We start from the raw sequence: 11222 nt of genomic DNA, 5'->3' as shown, positions 1-11222 counted from the left end.
TTGTTGGGGAGTGATTTTTACTACATTTCTGATTTTGTATTTATTTCTATCTAGTTTTCATTTTAAGCATTTGTGTTTTTGGCATTCTACTGTAGTCTGGTGTCACGACAAGTGTTGAGCTATTTTATGCACAGGTTGTTGCGCCCAGTTTGCAATGGATATCCTGAACCTGAATGAACACTCAGAGCCCTAATAAGAAATAGACTTGCTAGACTTACACCAGGAGTTCCTATTGCAGCTAACCTGGCTGATTTTGGAGAAGAAACACAAATACCAATTGATTTAGATGAAGAAGAGCAATTCACTGTCATGGCTGAGAACGACATTATTGGTATTGCCAATGATAGAGCCCGTAACATCAAGGACTATGCTGCTTTTGATCCTACAATTATTAGTGATGGCATTGTCTTTCCGGAAATCACCGCAACACAGTTTGAGTTCAAGCTTATGATGTTCCAAATGTTACAAACCACTGGTCAATACTTTGGCTCTCCAAATGAAGATCCTCATTTGCACCTGAGGCAATTTCTGGACATGGCTAGTAATTTCAAATTTTCAAGCGTGACTGACAATGCCTTCAGGTTGAGGTTGTTTTCTTATTCTCTAAGGGATAGAGCTAAAAGTTGGCTAAATTCCTTAGAGCCTAATTCCATTTCCACAAGGAATGACCTAGCTAAGAAGTTCTTAGCTAAATACTTTCCTCCTTCCAAGATGAGAAATGAGATTACCTCAATTAGGCAAGGAGATGATGAGTCACCATTGGAAGCTTGGGAAAGATTTAAAGAATTACTTAGGCAATGTCATCAGCGTGGCATCCCTATTTGTATCCATCTTGAAACATTTTAAAATGGGTTGATTCCTTCTTCAAGGAATTTGTTTGATGCATCCAGTGGAGGAGCACTTTTGTCTAAGTCATATGAAGAAGGATATAGGTTGATAAAAAGCATCACGACAAACACTTATCAATGGTCATTCACAAGGGCCAATGCGAGTACTACTTAAAGAAGACCTGCTGGAGTCCATGAAGTTACTGAAATTACCGCCCTTGCTGCTCAAGTGGCCCAGATTCATCAAATGATGAAAAATATGATGACTTAAGTGACTAAACCTGAACCTGTGAAAGTGGTTACTGGCGCATCTGAGGTTTCCTGTGTGTATTGTGGAGGGGCATAATTGTTTGAAGAATGTATTGCAAATCTTGTTTCTGCCAACTATGTTGGCAACAACAACAACAATTGGTATAACAACCCTTACATCAACACTTACAATCCAGGATGGCGCAACCATCCTAAATTTTCATGGAGTAATAATCAAGGTGAACCGAAGCCTCGAGATACCCAAGCACCATAAGTTCCTCCTAGTTTTGCTACACCAAACTATGCAGTGGCAAATCAAGGCAACAACTAGTTGGAAAATATTCTAAAATCATTCATTCAAGAGACCAAGACTCAGTTTCTAGCAAATGGAGTGAGTATTTAAAACCTTGAGAACCAAGTGGGGTAAATAGCCACCGCTTTGATTTCAAGGTTTACGGGCACACTCCCTAGCTCCACTGAAACTCCAGCAACTACATCGGGAGTTAAGAATGTGGAAACTTGCAAGGTCATCAAGTTAAGAAGTGGTAAGGAGTACGAAGTACCCTTACAAAAAGACTCTATGATGAGTGGAGTCTTGCCTGAGCAGGACAATCCTGAAGAAAGAGAAGAATTCGTTGAGGAACCATCCTCAGTGGAAAACAAGGAAGAAAGTGCAGATACAACTGTAACTGGCAAGACTTCTGAGTCAGTTAAGTAACCTGAAGTCGTGATAGAGTTGGTCAGAGAAAATAAGTTTGCTCAAGAAATACACCCACCTCCTTTTCCTCAAAGGATTAGGAAGGAACATGAAGAACAACAGTTTGTCAAGTTTGTGGAGATACTCAAGTAGCTTCACATCAACATACCATTAATTGAAGTTGTCTAACAAATGTCAAACTATTCCAAGTTTATGAAAGACATGCTCAATAATAGGAAAAGAGTAGGAGAGTTTTTCGCGGTAGCATTCACTCAAGAATGTAGCCAATTGATTCAAGGAAAACTCCCTCATAAAATGAAGGATCCACGAAGTTTTACCATCCCATGTAACATTCGAGATTCTTTTTGTGGAAAAGCACTATGTGACTTGGGGGCTGGCATTAATCTCACGCCCTTATCTATCTTTAAGAAGTTGGGGATAGGCGCAGCCAGGCCTACAACCATCACTCTATAATTGGCAGATATAAGCATTTGCTATCCTCAAGGAAAGATAGAAGATGTCTTGGTGAGGGTTAACAAGTTTGTGTTCCCTGTTGATTTCATTATCATGGATTTCGATGGTGATGAAGACATACCCATTATGTTGGGGAGACCTTTCCTTTCTATGGGAAGGACACTAATTGATATGGAGAAAGGAGAACTCACCGTGAAGGTGAATGGGCAACAAGTGGTGTTTAATGTGCTTAATGCATTACAATACCCTGATGAAGAGGTTGTTAACTGCTCCATGATGTATAGTTGGGAAGAAATTATTCACAAGAGTCTGATGAAGTCTAGTGATGTCTTGACTCAAGAGCTGGGAAGTTGAAAGATACCCTATAAGAAGGAATCATGTGTGGATCTCGTAATGAATCAACTGTTGAAAAGGAATCTATGGAGGTGCTAGAATTATGTGCTATTCTGAAGCAACACTCATCGTCCATAGAAGTTCCTCCTGAACTGGAATTAAAGCAACTGCTTGCCCACTTGCAATATGAATTTCTGAAGGCAAGATATAAGTTGCATGTGATTGTTGCAACAAACCTGGCTGAAGAGCAAAAGAGCCAACTGTTTAAGATTTTGAAGAAACACAAAATAGTTATTGCTTGGAAAATTTATGACATTAAAGGTATCACCCTTATTGTATGCATGCAGAGAATTATGCTAAAGGAAAATGCCAAGAATAGTATTGAGAGTTAAAGAAGACTAAATCCCATCATGAAAAAAGTGGTCAAGAAAGAGATTATAAGTGGTTGGATGCTGGGATTATCTATCCCATTTCTAATAGTGTTTTAGTGAGTCATATCCAATGTGTGCCTAAGAAGGGAGGCATGACTATTGTGTTAGAACAAGATTTGTTCTGATCAATATTCTTAGTTTTGATGATAACAATGTATATGAATTTTGTATGAGATAATGTGGTACTCTAATACTATGCAATTTCCATTTCAGGAATTATATAAAGAGTATGCACAAAATCAGCACAAGAAGCACTGACTCAGAAGGTTCAGCATGCAAAATCAGAACATGGTCTGGCAAGACATCAGAAGATGGTCAAGCAGAATCAGAACATGGTCTATGGAAGCATCAAAAGGACTTGAGATCAGAAGCAGAAACACTGAAGTTCTCATGGTATCACGCTAAGAAGCACTTCAAGGTCAGAAGACAAGAAGATGCTCTGCACCAAGCTGTTTGACTCTGATGATATTCAAACGTTGTTTACACAAACATCAGATCAGAAGCAAGTACAAGATGGCAGGCTACGCTGACTGACAAAAGGAATGTTAGTAGCTATTAAAGGCAACGTCAGTAGACACAGCGAAAGCAAGGCTCAAGGTAGTTGACAAAAGAGTGAAACATTAAATGCAATGCTGTACGGAATACGCAAAGCATTAAATGCTCCCAACGGTCATCTTCTCAAACGCCTATATATTGAAGTTCTGATGAGAAGCAAGGTTACGATTTTTTAAATAGAACACTTACGCAAATACACAGAAACACTGTCAAATTCAAAAAGCTCTCAAACTTCATCTTCAACCTCACTACATTGTTGTTATAATATATTAGTGAGATTAAGCTTAAACTTAAGAGAAAATCACAGTTGTGATAATAGCTTTATAAGAAGCATTGTAACTCTTAAACGAATTTGTTTACATTAAGTTGTAAGAACTAGAGTGATCAGGTTGTTGATCAGAATACTCTAGAAAGTCTTAGAGGGTATCTAAGCAGTTTGTTCCTAGAGTGATCAGGTTGTGATCAGTATACTCTAGAAGACTTAGAAGTTGTCTAAGTGGAAAACCATTGTAATCTTGTGTGATTAGTGGATTAAATCCTCAGGTGAGGTAAATCACTCCAAGGGGGTGGACTGGAGTAGTTTATTTAACAACGAACCAGGATAAAAATCATTGTGCAAATTGTTTTTATCTTACAAGTTTTAAAAGCTACACTTATTCAAACCCCCCTTTTTAAGTGTTTTTCTATCCTTTATTTGGCATCAGAGCGCCGGTTCTAAGGTGCAAGCACTTAACCGTGTTTAGAAAAGATTCAGGAAGAGAAAAACACTTAAGTCAAGATGTCTGGTGAAAATCCAACAAATACATCTACATCTGGCTCTGTTGAGCAATACAATGGAAATGGTAACAATGGTTATACTAGACCACCAGTATTTGATGGTGAAAACTTTGAATACTGGAAAGATAAACTTGAAAGTTACTTCCTTGGTCTAGATGGTGACTTATGGGATCTGCTGATGGATGGTTACAAACATCTAGTGAAAGCTACTGGTGTAAGGCTTACAAGACAAGAAATGAATGATGATCAAAAGAAGCAATTCAAAAATCATCATAAGTGTATGACTGTTTTGCTGAATGCTATCTCTCATGCTGAATATGAGAAGATATCTAACAGGAAAACTGCCTATGATATATATGAGTCATTGAAAATGACCCATGAAGGAAATGCCCAAGTCAAGGAGACTAAAGCTCTTGCCTTGATCCAGAAATATGAAGCCTTCAAGATGGAGGATGATGAAAATATTGAGAAGATGTTCTCAAGATTTCAAACGCTAACTGCTAGATTGAGAGTTCTTGACAAGGGATACACAAGGGCTGATCATGTCAAGAAGATCATCAGAAGCTTGCCAAGAAGATGGGGTCCTATGGTAACTGCTTTCAAAATTGCCAAGAATTTGAATGAAGTCTCTCTTGAAGAATTGATCAGTGCTCTGAGGAGTCATGAAATTGAGTTGGATGCTAATGAACCTCAGAAGAAAGGTAAGTCTATTGCATTAAAATCTAATTATAAAAAATGCACTAACGCTTTTCAGGCTGAAGAAGTGGATTATAAAGAATAAGAAGAAGATGAACTGTCCATGATCTCCAGAAGGGTAAACCATCTCTGGAAGAGCAAGCAAAGGAAGTTCAAGAGCTTCAGAAGTTCAAAGAAGCCTGAAAGAGGAGAATCTTCTGGAGGTAGAAGATCTGACAAGAAGAAGGTCATCTGCTATGAGTGCAATGATCCTGGACACTTCAAGAATGAATGTCCAAAACTTCAGAAGGAGAATCCCAAGAAGAAGTTTCATAAGAAGAAGGGTCTTATGGCAACATGGGATGATTCTGAATCAGAATCAGACTCTGAAGGCGAGCAAGCAAACCTTGCACTGATGGCCACAGTGGATGACGGATCAGAATCTACATCAGAATTAGGTTCTGAAGAGGTATTTTCTGAACTATCTAGAGAAGAGTTAGTTTCCAGTTTAAATGAACTTCTGGAACTCAAGGCTCATCTTAGTATCAAATACAAAAAGCTGAAAAAGCTATTTGAATTTGAAACTAAGAAGCTGGAAGTGGAAAATTCTGAACTGAAGGAAAAAGTTTTAAAATTATCCAAAGATATTGGATCTCCTTCTGAATCAGAAAAATCCATTCCTAGTCTCAATCATATTCTGAAAGAATATGACTCGAGCTTCAGAAAGTTTCTATCTAGAAGTATTGGCAGAAGTCATCTTGCTTCTATGATATATGGTGTTTCTGGAAACAAAAGGATTGGCGTTGGCTATGAGGGTGATATCCCACAAAAATTTGAACCTGTAGATGATTTGAAAATCACATACAAGCCATTGTATGATCAGTTCAAATATGGCCACTCACATGATATTAGGCTCACTTCACATGCCAAAAGCTTTAACACTACACACACCAAGAAGCATGTGACACAACCTAAAAAATATCAGGCTGCCAAACCTAAAGAATATCATGCTGTTCCTCCTGTTACTTATCATGCTAAACCCAAGTTCAATCAGAACTTGAGGAAAACTAACAAGAAAGGACCCAAGAAACTGTGGGTACCTAAGGAGAAGATATTTTTTGTTGCAGATATCCTTAGCAGCAAAGAAGACAAAGCACAAAATGTCATGGTACCTGGACTCTGGGTGCTCGCGACACATGAAGGGAAGAAGTTCTATGTTCCAAGACCTGGTGTTTAAATCTGGTGGAGAAGTCAAGTTTGGAGGAGATCAGAAGGGCAAGATTATTGGCTCTGGAACCATAAGTATTGGTAACTCTCCTTCCATAACTAACGTACTTCTTGTAGAAGGATTAGCGCATAACTTATTGTCCATAAGTCAATTAAGTGACAATGGTTATGACATAATCTTCAATCAAAAGTCTTGCAAGGCTGTAAGTCGGAAGGATGGCTCAATCCTATTTACAGGCAAGAGAAAGAACAACATTTATAAGATTGATCTTTCAGATCTTGAGAAGCAGAAGGTGACTTGCCTTATGTCTGTTTCTGAAGAGCAATGGGTCTGGCACAGAAGATTAGGACATGCTAGTTTGAGAAAGATTTCTCAGATTAACAAACTAAATCTGATCAGAGGACTCCCAAATCTGAAATACAAATCAGATGCTCTTTGTGAAGCATGTCAGAAGGGCAAGTTCTCCAAACCCGCATTCAAATCTAAGAATGTTGTCTCTTCCTCAAGACCGTTAGAACTTCTGCACATTGATTTGTTTGGACCAGTCAAAACAACATCTGTCAGAGGGAAGAAATATTGATTAGTCATCGTAGATGATTATAGCCGCTGGACATGGGTAAAGTTCTTAAAACACAAGGATGAGTCTCATTCAGTGTTCTTTGAATTCTGCACTCAGATTCAATCTGAGAAGGAGTGCAAAATCATAAAGGTCTGAAGTGATCATGGTGGTGAATTTGAGAACAGATTCTTTGAGGAGTTCTTCAAAGAAAATGGTATTGCCCATGATTTCTCTTGCCCTAGAACTCCACAGCAAAATGGAGTTGTAGAGCGAAAGAATAGGACTCTACAAGAAATGGCCGGAACCATGATCATTGAAACCAATATGGCTAAGCACTTCTGGGCAGAAGCAATAAACACTGCATGTTATATTCAGAATAGAATCTCTATAAGACCTATTCTAAATAAGACTCCTTATGAATTGTGGAAAAACAGAAAGCCCAACATTTCATTTTTTCATCCTTTTGGATGTGTTTGTTTTATTCTGAATTGTTTGATTCTAAGGCACAAAAATGTTTCCTTCTTGGATATTCTGAACGCTCTAAAGGCTACAGAGTATACAATACTGAAACATTGATTGTAGAAGAATCAATCAATATCAGATTTGATGATAAGCTTGGTCTTGAAAAGCCAAAGCAGTTTGAGAATTTTGTAGATATAGATATGGATATATCAGAAGCTGTAGAACCAAGAAGCAAAGTTTCAGAAGCTGAAAATCTCAGAAGCAAAGAATCAGAAGATCAAGTTGCTGCATCTTTAGAGAATCTCATAATTTCTGAAGAGCCAACAGTCAGAAGATCTTCTAGACTCACCTCACCTCACTCAGAAGATGTGATCCTTGGAAAGAAAGATGATCCTATCAGAACCAGAGCATTCCTTAAGAACAATGCAGAATGTCAATTAGGTCTTGTCTCTTTGATCGAGCCAACTTCTGTTGATCAAGCTCTAGAAGATCCAGACTGGATTATTGCCATGCAAGAAGAACTTAATCAGTTTACAAGGAATGATGTATAGAATCTTGTTCCTAGACCAAAAGGATTCAACATCATTGGTACAAAGTGGGTTTTCAGAAACAAGCTTAGTGAGAAGGGAGAAGTGGTAAGAAATAAAGCCAGACTGGTGGCTCAGGGTTATAGTCAGCAAGAAGGTATTGACTATACAGAAACCTTTGCACCAGTGGCCAGGTTAGAATCTATTCGCTTATTAATTTCTTTTGTCACTCAGCATAACATCACTCTGTATCAGATGGATGTTAAGAGTGCCTTCTTAAATGGTTATATAGATGAGGAAGTCTATGTCCACCAACCTCCTGGTTTTGAAGACTCTAAGTCTCCAGAACATGTTTTCAAACTTAAGAAATCATTGTATGGATTAAAGCAAGCTCCTAGAGCTTGGTACGAAAGATTAAGTTCTTTCCTTCTGGACAATGGTTTCACTAGAGGACAAGTGGATACGACTCTCTTATATAAAACATCTAGGAAGGACATTTTAATTTGTCAAATTTATGTTGATGATATTATTTTTGGAACATCTAATGCTTCACTTGGAAAGGAGTTTGCTAAGTCTATGCAGGCTGAATTTGAAATGAGTATGATGGGTGAACTCAAGTATTTTCTTGGGATTCAAATCAATCAAACTTCTGATGGAACTTATGTTCATCAAACGAAGTATGTGAAATAACTTTTGAAGAAGTTTAATCTTTCTGAAAGCAAAGAAGCCAAAACTCCTATGCATCCAACGTGTGTTCTAGGTAAGGATGAGGTAAGTAAGAAGGTAGATCAGAAGTTGTACAGAGGTATGATTGGATCTCTTCTATATTTAACTGCTTCTAGACCTGACATTCTATTCAGTGTTTGTTTGTGCGCTAGATTCTAATCAGATCCTAGAGAATCTCACTTAACTGATGTTAAGAGAATTCTGAGGTATCTAAAAGGTACTACTAATGTTGGTTTAGTCTACATAAGATCTAAAGAATACAACTTAGTAGGATTTTGTGATGCTGACTATGTTGGAGATAGAATTGAAAGGAAGAGTACTTCTGGAAGTTGTCAATCTCTAGGAAGTCATCTGATCTCCTGGTACAGCAAGAAGCAAGCTACCATTGCCCTCTCAACAACAGAAGCAGAATATGTTGCTGCTGCTGGTTGTAGCCCACAAATGCTCTGGATGAAGAGTCAGCTAGAAGATTATCAAATATATGAGAGTAACATTCCTATCTTTTGTGATAATACTTCTGCTATATGTTTATCTAAGAATCCTATCTTACATTCCAAAGCTAAACATATTGAGATTAAACATCATTTCATTAGGGACTATGTTCAGAAGGGTGTTCTCTCTTTAAACTTTGTGGATACAGACCATCAATGGGCTGATATCTTTGCAAAACCCCTTGCTGAAGATAGGTTTAAGTTCATTCTGAAGAATATCAGTATGGATTTATGCCCAGAATGAGAAGATGAGAAGATCTTATGTATGGTTAAATTCTAAAATGTGTCAGGATTATGTGTTTATAAGAAGTTCTGATAATGATCAATTAGAAGTTCTGATTCTGTTATTACTAACGTTTCATTATCTAAGTTGATTCAGAATCTTTTTTTAAAGTAAAACAGCTGTCACCAGTTTTCCAAAAAATGAACACGTGTTCACTATTTTTGGACAAGCATGCGTGCAGTTGAGGAGACGCCGCCCTAGGTAATTGTGCAAATCATTTCATTCTGTCATTTTATCTCTCCTAACGTCATTTCTCATTAAATGCAAATTGATGTCATGTTTTTCTGTAATCATTTCATTTAAACCATATTGCATTTATTATTTTCTTTTATTCAATCTTTTAAATACCTCTCTTCATCTTCTTTTCATTCTTTTCACTCTCTTTCTTCATTTGTCCCTCTCGTTTTGCATTCATCGCATAAACCCTAGTTTGTGTCTGCAACTTAGCATCTCATCATGAATCCTTCGTCAAGTTCCTCAAGCCAAGCAGAAGTTTCTTCCACTCATCTGGTGTTTAGTAAGCATGGGTATGCTCCGTTGAAGACCTGCTCCATTCCTACTACAGAGAGGGAAGTTCTTTGTGAGTCTTCAGTGGACTTTGAAAATCTGAGAGCACATGGTTTCAAACCTGAAGCAAAGACAATGGCATAAGGATGGTCAAACTACCTTGATAGATTGGTTGGACCAATTTATCCGGCTTTTGTAAAAGATTTCTGGGCTCATGCAACGGTTACTCCAACTGCAATCATCTCCTTCATGTTAGGGCATGAAGTTGTGATTACTGAGAAATTGATAAGGAAAATATTTTCATCCTATCAGAAACAGGAGAATTCTTGAGGAGAAGATGTTTGTTGATGAGTTGCTGGACAATCCTTGCAGGGAGATTGTGGTCTGGAGACCTAAGTATCCAGTTCTGACTGGAGACTTCAAGTCATTGTTTGACTTTCTGAGGGAAAATACTTCTGAGGAGGACCCCAATTTGGTCATTCCAGAAATTGTTGACCCGCCAGAAATTGAAGGTCCTTCTGCTCCAAGGAATCTTGTTGCCATTCTTCAAGCTCTTGAGAATGGAGATTCTGATCTTCCTGCTCCTGAGTATGAAGAAGATGCTCATATGGGAGAAGCTGATGCTGAAGATCATCCTGCTGAGACTATTCCTATTGAGGAAAATCATGTTGATGATCTGACAATGGAAGCTGCTGGTGAGATTGCTGTTCCTCTGAACAGAAGTTGTGAAGCTTCTTCTGGTGAAGACTCTAGAGGTTATTCAGAAGAACCAAGCTGAGCTAGATTCTCGTATGGACAAGCAGGAAGACACCAATGCTGAGTTTCGCTCTATCATGGAGAGGCAGACTGAGAGCAATGCTGGGATTCATGACATGCTGGCCAAGATTATTTCTAAGCTAGGGTCGTCTTAGTCCTTTGTGTCTTAGTTGTTTTTCTTTGTTTCTTGCATCTGCCTTCTATGCATCTTCCTTGTACCTTCTGATAATTCTCTTTTTGCAATCAATGAAAATTATCCTTCTTTTCTCTCATATTGTTTTGTTTTTTCATCTGAATCTTTTGTGTTTTTGATGTTATGACAAAAAGGGGGAGAAAACTGTGATAAATGATCTGATTTATTTTATCAGTTGCTGGGAGAAAGTCTCCACATTTCTAACAGAATGTGCAAGTTCTATGTCTTTGAGTGTTTTGCAGGAAGTGAAGATATCCTTAAAAGCTCAACATGAGAAGCAAAGACATGAGGAAAAGCAATTCTGTATGGAATCAAGCTGTATGGAATCAAGCTCATGGAAATTCGAAGCAAGCTGAGTGCTGTAAAGCTTCAAGATCAGAAGCAAGAAGGAAGAATGTTATGATATTCTGATAATAGAATATGTTCTAACACATCCTTGTTCCTTATATGTTCTGATGCATGTTTTTGTTCT

General features: G+C 38.0%; 1 non-coding gene across 1 annotated transcript; it reads right to left on the bottom strand.

Annotated features, from left to right (window-relative positions):
- Nucleotides 1–708: 708 nt before the first annotated feature.
- Nucleotides 709–815, bottom strand: LOC131654404 (small nucleolar RNA R71). The gene has a single exon (XR_009299444.1). It is a non-coding gene; the product is annotated as a small nucleolar RNA R71 (small nucleolar RNA).
- Between the last annotated feature and the right edge of the window lie 10407 nt (nt 816–11222).

This window comes from Vicia villosa, linkage group LG2 (genome assembly GCF_029867415.1).
Source record: "Vicia villosa cultivar HV-30 ecotype Madison, WI linkage group LG2, Vvil1.0, whole genome shotgun sequence".
NCBI classification, from domain to species: Eukaryota; Viridiplantae; Streptophyta; class Magnoliopsida; order Fabales; family Fabaceae; genus Vicia; species Vicia villosa.
The sequence above is the reverse complement of the archived record's forward strand: the minus strand, read 5'-3'. Positions and strand labels throughout refer to the sequence as shown.